Source organism: Nerophis lumbriciformis, linkage group LG39, assembly GCF_033978685.3.
Source record: "Nerophis lumbriciformis linkage group LG39, RoL_Nlum_v2.1, whole genome shotgun sequence".
Lineage (NCBI taxonomy): Eukaryota > Metazoa > Chordata > Actinopteri > Syngnathiformes > Syngnathidae > Nerophis > Nerophis lumbriciformis.
The window spans coordinates 8,749,821-8,763,405 of record NC_084586.2 but is presented as its reverse complement, the minus strand read 5'-3'; positions in this window follow the sequence as shown (position 1 = coordinate 8,763,405).

Below are 13,585 nucleotides of genomic sequence, written 5' to 3'. Positions count from 1 at the left end.
ACTGTCTTACTAAATTTGAAAATTATATAAACATAACTCCAAAACCAAACATGCAATCCGTCTAAAAATGCCTGTAATATTGAATCTATGTGAGTTTTACTAGAATCAGGTATTTTGTTAAGGTTTACAAATACAAAAATTAGGTTTTACTCATAATGACAGTATAACTGCCACACGCAATATGACAGTTATTTAAATATAACTCCTAAACCTCACATGCAAAATGGCTAAGAATGCCTGGAAAAATGTATCTTTGTGAGTTTTACTGGGAAAAAAAATATTTTGTAAGGTTTGTAAAGACACAAGTTTTTTTTTTTTACTCAATATGACAGTATAATTGCCATACTAAATGTAAAAGTTATATAATTACAACTCCAAAACCAAACATGCATTATGTCAAAAAATGCCTGTAATATTGTATCCATGTGAGTTTTACGAGATTCAGTTGTTTTTGTAAGGTTTGCAAATACAAAATATTGGTTTTACTCACTATGACAGTATACTGTCACATTCAATCTGACAGTTATTTAAACATAACTCCTAAACCACACATTCAAAATGACTAATATTGCCTGGAGAAATGTATCTTTGTGATTTTTACTGGAAAACATATTTTGTAAGGTTTGTAGAGACACAAGTTACTTTTTTTACTCAATATGACAGTATAACTGTCATACTAAATGTAAAAGTTATATGAACATAACTCCAAATCCAAATTTGCAATCCGTCTAAAAATGCCTGTAATATTGAATATGTGTGAGTTTTACTAGAATCAGGTATTTGGTAAGGTTTACTAATACAAAAATTTGGTTTTACTCATAATGACAGTGTCATTGCCATATTCAAAATGACAGTTATTTAAACATAACTCCTAAACCAAACATGCTAAATGGCTAATAATGCCTAGGGGAAAGGAATCTTTGTGACTTTTACTGGAAAAAAAGAATTTGTAAGGTTTATAAAGACACAAGTTAGTTTTTTTTTACTCAATATGATGGTATAACTGTCATACTAAATATAAAAGTTATATAAACATAACTCCAAAACCAAACATGCATTATGTCTAAAAATGCCTGTAATATTGTATCTATGTGAGTTTTACCAGAAACAGGTATTTTGGTAAGGTTTACAAATACAAAAATTAGGTTTTACTCATAATGACAGTATACTGTCACATTCAATCTGACAGTTATTCAAACATAACTCCTAAACGACACTTTCAAATGACTAATAATGCCTGGAGAAATGTATCTCTGTAAATTTTTCTGGAAAAAATTATTTTTTAAAGTTTGTAAAAACACAAGTTAGTTTTTTTTTTACTCAATATGACAGTATAACTGTCATACTAAATGTAAAAGTTATATGAACATAACTCCAAATCCAAATTTGCAATCCGTCTAAAAATGCCTGTAATATTGAATTTATGTGAGTTTTACCAGAATCATGTATTTTGGTAAGGTTTACAAATACAAAAATTAGGTTATACTCATAATGACAGTATAACTGCCACATTCAAAATGACAGTTATTTAAACATAACTCCTCAACAAAACATGCTAAATGGCTAATAATGCCTGGAGAAAAGTATCTTTGTAAGTTTTAATGAAAAAAAATATTTTGTAAGGTTTGTAAAGACACAAGTTAGTATTTTTTTACTCAATTTGACAGTATAACTGTCATACTAAATGTAAAAACTATATAAACCTAACTCCAAAACCAAAAATGCATTATATCTAAAAATGCCTGTAACATTGTATCCATGTGAGTTTTACTAGAATCAGTTGTTTTTGTAAGTTTTGCTAATACAAAATTTTGGTTTTACTCACTATGACAGTATAACTGCCACGTTCAAAATGACAGTTATTTAAACATAACTCCTAAACCAAACATGCTAAATAGCTAATAATGCCTGGAGAAATGCATCTTTGTGAGTTTTACTGGAAAACAATTTGTTTTGTAGGGTTTGTAAAGAGACAAGTTAGTTGTTTTTTACTCCAAATGACAGTATAACTGTCATACTAAATGTAAAATGTATATATACATTTTTAAACCAAACATGCATTATGTCTAAAAATACCTGTAACAGTGTATCCATGTGAGTTTTACTAGAATCAGTTGTTTTTGTAAGGTTTGCAAATACAAAATATTGGTTTTACTCACTATGAGAGCATACTGTCACATTCAATCTGAGAGTTATTTAAACATAACTCCTAAACGCAACATAAAAAATGACTAATAATGCCTGGAGAAATGTATCTTTGTGAGTTTTACTGGAAAAAAATTTTTTTTGTAAGGTTTGTAAAGACACAAGTTAGTTTTTGTTTACTCAATATGACAGTATATCTTAAATACTAACTATGAAAGTTATATAAACATAACTCCAAAACCAAACATGCATTATGTCTAAAAAAGCCTGTAATATTGTATCTGTGAGTTTTACTACAATCAGGTATTTTGGTAAGGTTTACAAATACATAAAATTAGGTTTTACTCATAATGACAGTATAACTGCCACACGCAATATGACAGTTATTTAAACATAACTCCTAAACCACACATGCTAAATGGCTAAAAATGCCTGAAGAAATGTTACTTTGTGAGTTTTACTGGGAAAAAAATATTTTGTAAGGTTTGTAAAGACTCAAGTAATTTTTTTTTTTACTCCATATGACAGTATAACTGTCATACTAAATGTAAAAGTTATATAAACATAACTCCAAAACCAAACATGCATTATATCAAAAAATGCCTATAATATTGTATCCATGTGAGTTTTAGTAGAATCGGTTGTTTTTGTAAGGTTTACAAATACAAAATGTTGGTTTTACTCACTATGACAGTATGCTGTCACATTCAATCTGACTGTTATTTAAACATAACTCCTAAACCACACATGCAAAATGACTAATAATGCCTGGAAAAATATATCTCTGTGAATTTTACTGGAAAAAAAATATTTTGTAAGGTTTGTAAAAACACAAGTTAGTTTTTTTCTACTCAATATGACAGTATAACTTTCATACTAAATATGAAAGTTATATAAACTTAACTCCAAAACCAAACCTGCAATCCATCTAAAAATGCCTGCTCTGAGTTTTACCAGAATCAGGTATTTTGGTAAGGTTTACAAATACAAAAATTAGGTTTTACTCATAATGACAGTATATCTGCCACATTCAAAAAGACAGTTATTTAAACATAACTCCTAAACCAAACATGCTAAATGGCTATTAATGCCTAGGGGAAAGGAATATTTGTGACTTTTACTGGAAAAAAAGAATTTGTAAGGTTTATAAAGACACAAGTTAGTTGTTTTTTTTACTCAATATGATGGTATAACTGTCATACTAAATATAAAAGTTATATAAACATAACTCCAAAACCAAACATGCATTATGTCTGAAAATGACTGTTGTATTGTATCTATGTGAGTTTAACCAGAATCAGGTATTTTGGTAAGGTTTACATATACAAAAATAAGTTTTACTCATAATGACAGTATAACTGCCACATTCAATATGACAGTTATGTAAACATAACTCCTAAACCACTCATGCAAAATGGTTATTAATGCCTGAAAAAATAGTTGTTGTTTTTTTACTCAATATGACAGTAATACTGTCATACTAAATGTGAAAGTTATATAAATATAACTCCAAAACCAAACATGCATTATGTCTAAAGAATGCCTGTAATATTGTATCCATGTGAGTTTTACTAGAATCAGTTGTTTTTGTAAGTTTTGCATATACAAAATACTGGTTTTACTCACTATGACAGTATACTGTCACATTCACTCTGACAGTTATTTAAACATAACTCCTAAACCACACATGCAAATTGGTTAATAATGCCTGGAGAATTGTATCTTAATGTGTTTTACTGGGAAAAAAATATATTTTGTAAGGTTTGTAAAGACACAAGTTCGTTGTTTTTTTACTTAATATGACAGTATAAATGTCATACTAAATATTAAAGTTATAAAAACATAACTCCAAAACCAAACATGCAATCCGTCTAAAAATGCCTGTAATATTGAATCTATGTGAGTTTTATTAGAATCAGGTATTTTGGTAAGGTTTACAAATACAACAATTAGGTTTTACTCATGACTCATAACTGCCACATTCAAAATGACAGTTATTTAAATTTAACTTCCTAACTACACATGCAAAAATGCTAATAATGTCTAAAACAATGCATCCTTGTGAGTTTTACTTGAACATATGCTTTTTTTTAAGGCTTGCAATTACAAAAAGTAGTTTTTTACTCAAAATGACAGTAATGTTGGGGAAGTAGTGTCAAAGCGCTTTGAGTACCTTGAAGGTAGAAAAGCGCTATACAAGTACAACCCATTTATCATTTATCATTTATCATTTAATGTTCTTAAAATCCTTGAATAATGCGGAAAAAGCAATAAAAATGTTTTTCAACTTAATTCCTAAACCAAACATGCAAAATTTCTAATAAAGCATGTAGACATGTGTCTTTGTTAGTTTTACTAGGAAAAATATATTCTGTAATGTTTGCAAAGTTGCAAGTTAGTTTTTTTAATTCAATATGACTGTATAACTTTCATACTAAATATGAAAGTCACATAATTCCAAAACTAAACATGCATTATGTTTACCAGAATCAGGTAATTTGGTAAGGTTTACAAATACAACAATTAGGTTTTACTCATAATGACAGTATAACTTCTCTATTCAATTTGTCAGTTATTTAAACATAACTTCCTAACCACACATGCAAAAAGGCTAATAAAACCTAAAACAATGCATCCTTGTGAGTTTTACTCGAAACATATGCTTTTTTGTGGCTTGCAATTACAAAAAATAGTTTTTTACTCAATATGACAGTGATGTCCTTAAAATCCTGATATAATGCGAAAAAAGCAAAAAAAAGTGTTTTTCAACATAATTCCTAAACCAAACATGCATTATGTCTTAAAATGCCTATAATATTGTATCCATGTGAGTTTTAGTAGAATCAGTTGTTTTTGTAAGGTTTACAAATATAGCATTTTGGTTTTACTCACTATGACAGTATACTGTCACATTCAATCTGACTGTTATTTAAACATGAATTCTAAACCACAGATGCAAAATGGCTAATAATAACTGGAGAAATTTATTTTTGTGAGTTTTACTAGAAAACATATATTTTGTAAGGTTTGCAAAGACACAAGTTAGTTTTTTTTATTCAATATGACAGTATAACTGTCATACTAATTATAAAAGTTATATAAACATAACTCCAAAACCAAACATGCATTATGTCTAAAAATGCCTGTAATACTGTATCCATGTGAGTTTTACTAGAATCAGTTGTTTTTTGTAAGGTTTGCAAATACAAAATATGGGTTTTTCTCACTATGACAGTCAGTGTTGGGACTAACGCGTTACTCTGTAACGCCGTTAGTTTCGGCGGTAACTAGTAATCTAACGCGTTATTTTTTATATTCAGTAACTCAGTTACCGTTACTACATGATGCGTTACTGTGTTATTTTACGTTATTTTTTATGTAGTATCGGCTAGAAACAGAAGATCTGAGTGTGTTTTATTGCAGTGCTGCGGTGGAAAAGAAAAGGCGTGCTTTGTGTGGGTGGGGGCGGTGGGGGGGCTCCCAGACCGTAGTTGAGGGGCGCAGGGGAGACGTTCCTCCAGGGTCTATGTACTTCGGGGCTAACAACCTTTACTTTACCCGGAAGTGGGTCTTTACAGCTGAGGGTGAATGACGAGCCGGCGGTTTTTTGCAACTTTGTGACTTTATTGGACGCAGCCATCCACCAAGCTAGAGCACCTGCACGCACTCACTGTCGCCACTCCCTCACTTCTCTTGCCCACTCACCTCACATGCTGTCATATCTTAAAGGGCCACACACACACACACACACACACACACACACACACATACGCTTCTCTCATAACAACTAACATGACATCATGGTGAAGCCAGAAGTCGAGTGTCTTAACATTCTCACTACTTTTCTTTTGTCGAGCACAAAGAAAAGAACATTTTAGTTAAATGTAAGTTGTGTCTAGGATCAAAGATCCTATCTACTCAAAGTTAAAGTTAAAGTGCCATTATGTTGCAGCAATTTGTTCTGGCCTGAAATAAATTGGCTCTTTGAAACATATCTTTGTGTGTTGTATGTAGACCACATTGTTTGTGTGTTGTATGTAGACCACATTGTTTGTGTGTTGTATGTAGACCACATGGCTTAGCAGAGTTCAGTGATGCAAATGCATGTCAAGTTGATCAACAGATTGTATTATTCTCCAGTGCAAAAACATTACTAAAATGAAGGCTAAAAGGGCATTAATGAGAGCCTTAAAAAAAGGGGGTAAAAAAGAAGTAACTAAATAGTTACTTTTCACAGTAACGCATTACTTTTTGGTGTAAGTAACTGAGTTAGTAACTGAGTTACTTTTAAAATAAAGTAACTAGTAACTCTAACTAGTTACTGGTTTTCAGTAAGGGACGGCGTGGCGCAGTGGGAGAGTGGCCGTGCGCGACCCGAGGGTCCCTGGTTCAATCCCCACCTAGTACCAACCTCGTCATGTCCGTTGTGTCCTGAGCAAGACACTTCACCCTTGCTCCTGATGGGTGCTGGTAGCGCCTTGCATGGCAGCTCCCTCCATCAGTGTGTGAATGTGTGTGTGAATGGGTAAATGTGGAAGTAGTGTCAAAGCGCTTTGAGTACCTTGAAGGTAGAAAAGCGCTATACAAGTACAACCCATTTATCATTTATTTATTTAACTAACCCAACACTGATGACAGTACACTGTCACACTCAATCTGACAGGTATTTAAACATAACTCCTAAACCACACATGCAAAATGGATAATAATGCCTGGAGATATTATCTTTGTGAGTTTTAATGGAAAAAAAATATTTTCTAAGATTTGTAAGTTAGTTGTTTTTTTTTACTCAATATGACAGTATAACTGTCATACTAAATATGAAAGTTATATAAATATAACTCCAAAACCAAACATGCATTATGTCTAAAATGCCTGTAATATTGTATCCATGTGAGTTTAACTAGAATCAGTTGTTTTTGTAAGGTTTGCAAATAAAAAATATGGGTTTTTCTCACCATGACAGTATACTGGCACACTCAATTTGGACAGTTATTTAAACATAACTTCTAAACCAAACATGCAAAATGGCTAATAATGCCTGGAGATATGTATCTTTGTGATTTTTACTAGAAACAATATTTTTTGTAAGTTTTGTAAAGATTTAGTTTTTTTTTACTCAATATGACAGTATGACTGTAATACTAAATATGAAAGCTATATAAACATAACTCCAAAACCAAACATGCATTATGTTTAAAAATGCCTGTAATATTGCCATGTGAGTTCAACTAGAATCTGTAGTTTTTGTAAGGTTTGCAAGGCAGTCGACCCGGGAAGTCCTGTGGGGAGTGCTCAGAGAGTATGGGGTATCGGACTGTCTTGATTGTGGCGGGTCGGTCCCTGTATGATCAGTGTCAGAGCTTGGTCCGCATTGCCGGCAGTAAGTCGGACCCCTTTCCAGTGAGTGTTGGACTCCGCCAAGGCTGCCCTTTGTCACCGATTCTGTTCATAACTTTTATGGACAGAATTTCTAGGCGTAGCCTCCTCTCCAGTACATGAATAGACCTTACCACAGAGGCCGAGGAGTGTGATCCACGATAGTTGGAACACACCCTCCGGTTCCCCTTTTTAAAGAGAGGAACCACCACCCCTGTCTGCCAATCCAGAGGTCCCGCCCTCGATGTCCACACGATGTTGCAGAGTCTTGTCAACCAAGACAGCCCCACAGCATCTTTCCTTAAGGAACCTTAAGCCTTAAAGAACTCCGGGCGGATCTCATCCACCCCCGGGGCCTTGCTACCGAGCTTTTTACTACCTTGGCAACCTCAGCCCCAGAAATAGGAGAGCCCACCACAGATTACCCAGGTACTGCTTCCTCATAAGAAGACGTGTTGGTGGGATTGAGGAAGTCTTCAAAGTATTTCCTCCACCGATCCACAACAGCCGCAGTAGAGGTCGGCAGCACACCATCCTCACCAAACACGGTGTTGACAGTGCACTGCTCCGCCCCCCGAGGCGGCGGATGGTGGTCCAGAATCGCTTTGAAGCCGTCCGGAAGTCGTTTTCCATGGCTTCCCCAAACTCCTCCCATGTCCGAATTTTTGCCTCCGCAACCACTGAAGCCGCACTTCGCTTGGCCTGTCGGTACCTGTCCGCTGCCTCTGGAGTCCCATGAGCCAAAAGGACCCTATAGGCTCTTTCTTCAGCTGGACGGCATCCCTCACTGCTGGTGTCCACCAGCGGGTTCTAGGATTACCGCCACGACAGGAACCAGACACCTTGCGGCCACAGCTCCAATCAGCCGGCTCGACAAGAGAGGCACGGAACATGGTCCATAATGTCCGGCACCTCCTTTGTGAAATGTTCAAAGTTCTTCCGGAGGTGGGAATTGAAACTCTATCTGACAGGAGACTCTGCTAGGCGTTCCCAGCAAACCCTCACAATGCGTTTGGGCCTGCCAGGTCTGTCCGGCATCCTCCCCCACCATCGGAGCCAGCTCACCACCAGGTGGTGATCGGTAGAAAGCTCTGCCCCTCTCTTCACCCGAGTGTCCAAAACATGAGCACGCAAATCCCATGACACAATTACAAAGTCAATCATGGAACTGCGGCCGAGGGTGTCCTGGTGCCAAGTGCACATATGGACACCCTTATGTTTGAACATTGTGTTTGTTATGGACAATCCGTGAAGAGCACAAAAGTCCAATAAAAAAGCACCCCTTGGGTTCAGATCCAGGTGGCCATTTTTCCCAATCTCGCCCCTACAGGTTTCACTGTCGTTGCCAACATGAGCGTTGAAGTCCCCCAGCAGGAGTCCACTGACCAGCGCTAAATGACCTGCAGACGACCTGATTCTGGGTCGGGGTTTTATAAGTAGCAGAGCAAAAAACCCACGTTGCGATCTATTGAGATTCCCTCAAGGGAATCCAAAAAGAGTGGGTTCTCTGAGCTGCTGTTTGGTGCGTAAACACAAACAACAGTCAGGACCCGTCCCCCAACCCGAAGGCGGAGGAAAGCTACCATCTCATCTACTGGGTTAAAGTTCAACGTGCAGGCTTTGAGCCGGGGGGCAACAAGAATTGCCACCCCAGCCTCTCATTGCTTGCAACGCCAGAGTGGAAGAGAGTCTAGCCCCTCTCGAGAGAACAGGTTCCAGAGCCCTCGCTGTGCATCGAAGTGAGTCCAGCCGGAACTTCTCCACCTGGCGCACCAGCTCAGGCTCCTTCCCTCCCAGCGAGGTGACGTTCCACGTCCCAAGATGATCGGACCACCAAGTGCCCTGCCTTCGGCTGCCACCCAGGTCACACTGCACCTGACCTCTATGACCGAACCCATGAGTGGTGAGCCCATTGGAGGGGGGACCCACGTTGCCTCTTCGAGCTGAGCCCGGCCGGGCCCCATGGGGACAGGCCCGGCCACCAGGCGCTCGCCATCCTGCTCCACCTCTGTGCCTGGCTCCTACAGGGGAGCCACGGTGAACCGCGTCCGGGCGAGGAAAAATCTAGGTCCTCGATTTGTACTTTTCATAAAGGTCTTTGAGCTGCGCTTTGTATGATCCCTCACCTAGGTACTGTTTGTCTTGGGAGACCCTACCAGGGGGCATAAAAGGCCCCGGACAATATAGCTCCTAAGATCAGTGGGACACGCAAACTCCTCTACCACGATAAGGTGGCGGCTCAGAAACCAAACATGCAATATGTCTACTAAACATGTATGGCGTCACATTAGTGCCAAAAATCCGAGCGCATAAAAACTGTTATTGCGCACTGATTCTCCACTTCGTGCGCGCTTTGGCACCATTTGCCTTTCTGCGCGCGCGCGCGGTGCCTTTTTGCGCGCGCGCGGTGCCTTTCTGCGCGCGCGCGCGACGCCTTTCTGCGCGCTCTCTGTGTACTCCTGGCATCTCTCCTCGCGCTCTCATGTTTCTTATGGCACTTTGGGGGCGGGTATGCTTGGACGGCCCCTTCTTTCTGATTGGTCTGGCGAAAAATGCTGACAATCAGAAGTATAGCAGGGCGGGTCATCGTCAATATGTATCAAGATTTACGGAGGAAGAAGTGGATAAAAAAAAATGTCGCGCGCTGATGAAGGTTATTTCATACCACATAAACACAATACAGGGTAATACAAAATGTGACCCAAATAAATAATAAGACAACAAACACCATAATCACATCTTTCAGCCAGAAATGGTCCACCAGCAATAACATCCAACCATAACATTATTTTATATTTTCACTTCTTGAACATTTATTTTCTCATTTATGGAATTTCTTTTGATTCAGCCATAAAATTAATGAAATAATCTTTGAATTTTGTTTTTAAAATGTTAAAAATAGATTTTAATAATGTATTATGAAACAGTTTAAAATAATCAGAGAACTGACTAACACTGACCCTACACAACTATGTTGCACAATTAAGTCTTTTTTTTTTTTTAAGCGAAAAAGGTAATTTCAACAGGTACAGCATCCTATGTCATATCTACATGTAATAAGATTTGTAACAAGGCAAACCGTTTGTAAATTGGTCGAAAATCGAGCAAGTTATGGTAATTTAATTAGTACATGTACCATTGACATCAATGTAATGATTGAGGCTAGATGTCTGAGGTAAGATGGCTACAACGTTGCTACGCTGGAGAATCATTGGTCATATGAAAAATGCTCACAGCCAATCAGAAAGGAGGGGCCGTCTAAGCAGACCCGCCCCCAAAGTGCCAAAAAGAAACATGAGAGCGCGAGGAGAGATGCCAGGAGTACACAGAGAGCGCGCAGAAAGGCGTCGCACGCGCGCAGAAAGGCACCACGCGCGCGCAAAAGGGTGTCACGCGCGCGCACGAAGTGGAGAATCAGCGCGATAACAATTTTTATGCGCTCGGGTTTTTGGCACTAATGTGACGCCATAAACATGCCTGCATCTATGTGAGTTTTACTAGAATCGGTTGTTTTCGTAAGGTTTGAAAATACAAAAATTAGGTTTTACTCACTATGACAGTATACTGTCACACTCAATATAACAGTTATTTAAACATAACTTCTAAACCACACATGCAAAATGGCTAAAAAAATACCTGGAGAAATGTATCTTTGAGTTTTACTGGACAAAAATATTTTGTAAGATTTGCAAAGACACAAGTTGTTTTTTGTTTTTTTACTTAATATGACAGTGTAACTGTCATACTAAATATGAAAGTTATATAAACCTAACTCCAAAACCAAACATGCATTATGTCTAAAAATGCCTTTAATTATGTATCCATTGCATTTTACTAGAATCAGGCGTTTTGGTAAGGCTTGCAATACAAATATTAGAATTTATAATTATAATTATAATTTATATATATGACAGTTATTTGAACATAACTCCTAAACCACACATGCAAAATGACTAATAATGCCTGGAGAAATGTATCTTTGTGAGTTTTACTGGAAAAATTATATTTTGTAAGGTTTGGAAAAACAAAAAGTAGTTTTTTTACTCGATATGACAATACTAATCTTAGAATCCTGAGGTAATGCAAAAAAGCAATAAAAATGTCTTCAAACACAACGTCTAAACCAAACATGTGAAATGTCTAAAAATGGCTGTAATATTGAATCTATGAGTTTTACGAGAATCAGTTGTTTTTGTAAGGTTTGCAACTACAAACGTTAGGTTTCACACATAATGACATCACTGCACGTAAGCAGCTAAGCCCGTGACCTTTGATCCCTCAGGCTGTACTGCATCAACAAGCGACATCAGTGTGTAAAGGATATCACCACATGGGCTCAGGAACAATTCAGAAACCGACTGTCAGTAACTACAGTTGGTCGCTACATCTGTAAGCGCAAGTGAAAACTCTCCTATGCGAGGCGAAAACTGTTTATCAACAACACCCAGAAACGCCGTCGGCTTCGCTGGACCTGAGCTCATCTAAGATGGACTGATACAAAGTGGAAAAGTGTTCTGTGGTCTGACGAGTCCAAATTTCAAATTGTTTTTGGAAACTGTGGACGTGGTGTCCTCCGGACCAAAGAGGAAAAGCACCCGGATTGTTATAGGCGCAAAGTTGAAAAGCCAGCATCTGTGATGGTATGGGGGTGTATTAGTGCCCAATAAAGGTACATCCAGGTTTTGGAGCAACATATGTTGCCATCCAAGCAACGTTACCATGGACGCCCTTGCTTATTTCAGCAAGACAATGCCAAGCCACGTGTTACATCAACGTGGCTTCATAGTAAAAGAGTGCGGGTACTAGACTGGCCTGCCTGTAGTCCAGACCTGTCTCCCATTGAAAATGTGTGGTGCATTATGAAGCCTAAAATACCACAACGGAGACCCCCAGACTGTTGAACAACTTAAGCTGTACATCAAGCAAGAATGGGAAAGGATTCCACCGGAGAAGCTTAAACAATGTGTTTCCTCAGTTCCCAAACGTTTACTGAGTGTTGTTAAAAGGAAAGGCCATGTAACACAGTGGTGAGCATGCCTTTTCCCAACTACTTTGGCACGTGTTGCAGCCATGAAATTCTAAGTAAATTATTATTTGCAAAAAAAAAAAATAAAGTTTGAGTTTGAACATCAAATATCTTGTCTTTGATATGCATTGAATTGAATATGGGTTGAAAAGGATTTGCAAATCATTGTATTCCGTTTATATTTACATCTAACACAATTTCCCAACTCATATGGAAACAGGGTTTGTACATATCTCTAGGCATTATTAACCATTTTGCATGTGTGGTTTAGGAGTTATGTTAAAATAACTGTCATATTGAGTGTGACAGTATACTGTCATAGTGAGAAAAACCCATATTTTGTATTTGCAAACCTTACAAAAACAACTGATTCTAGTTAAAATCACATGGATTCAATATTACAGGCATTTTTAGACATAATGCATGCTTTGTTTTGGAGTTAAGTTTACATAACTTTCATAATTAGTATGACAGCTATACTGTCATATTGAGTAAAAAAACTAACTTGTGTCTTTACAAACCTTACAAAATATTTTGTTCCAGTAAAAATCACAAAGATACATATCTCCAGGCATTATTTGCCATTTTGCATGTGTGGTTTAGAAGTAATGTTTAAATAACTGTCAAAATTGAGTGTGACAGTATACTGTCATGGTGAGAAAAACCTATTTTTTTTGTATTTGCAAACCTAAAAAAAACAACTGATTCTAGTTAAATTCACATGGATACAATATTACAGGCATTTTAGACATAATGCATGTTTGGTTTTGGAGTTATGTTTATATAACTGTCATATTTAGTATGACAGTTATACTGTCATATTGAGTAAAAAAAACTAACTTGTGTCTTTACAAACCTAAAAAAATATATTTTTTTCAGTAAAACTCAAAAAGATAAATTTCTCCAGGCAGTATTAGCCATTTTGCATGTGTGGTTTAGGAGTTATGTTTAAATAACTGTCAGATTGAGTGTGACAGTATACTGTCACAGTGAGAAAAACCCGTATTTTGTATTTGCAAACATTACAAAAACAAC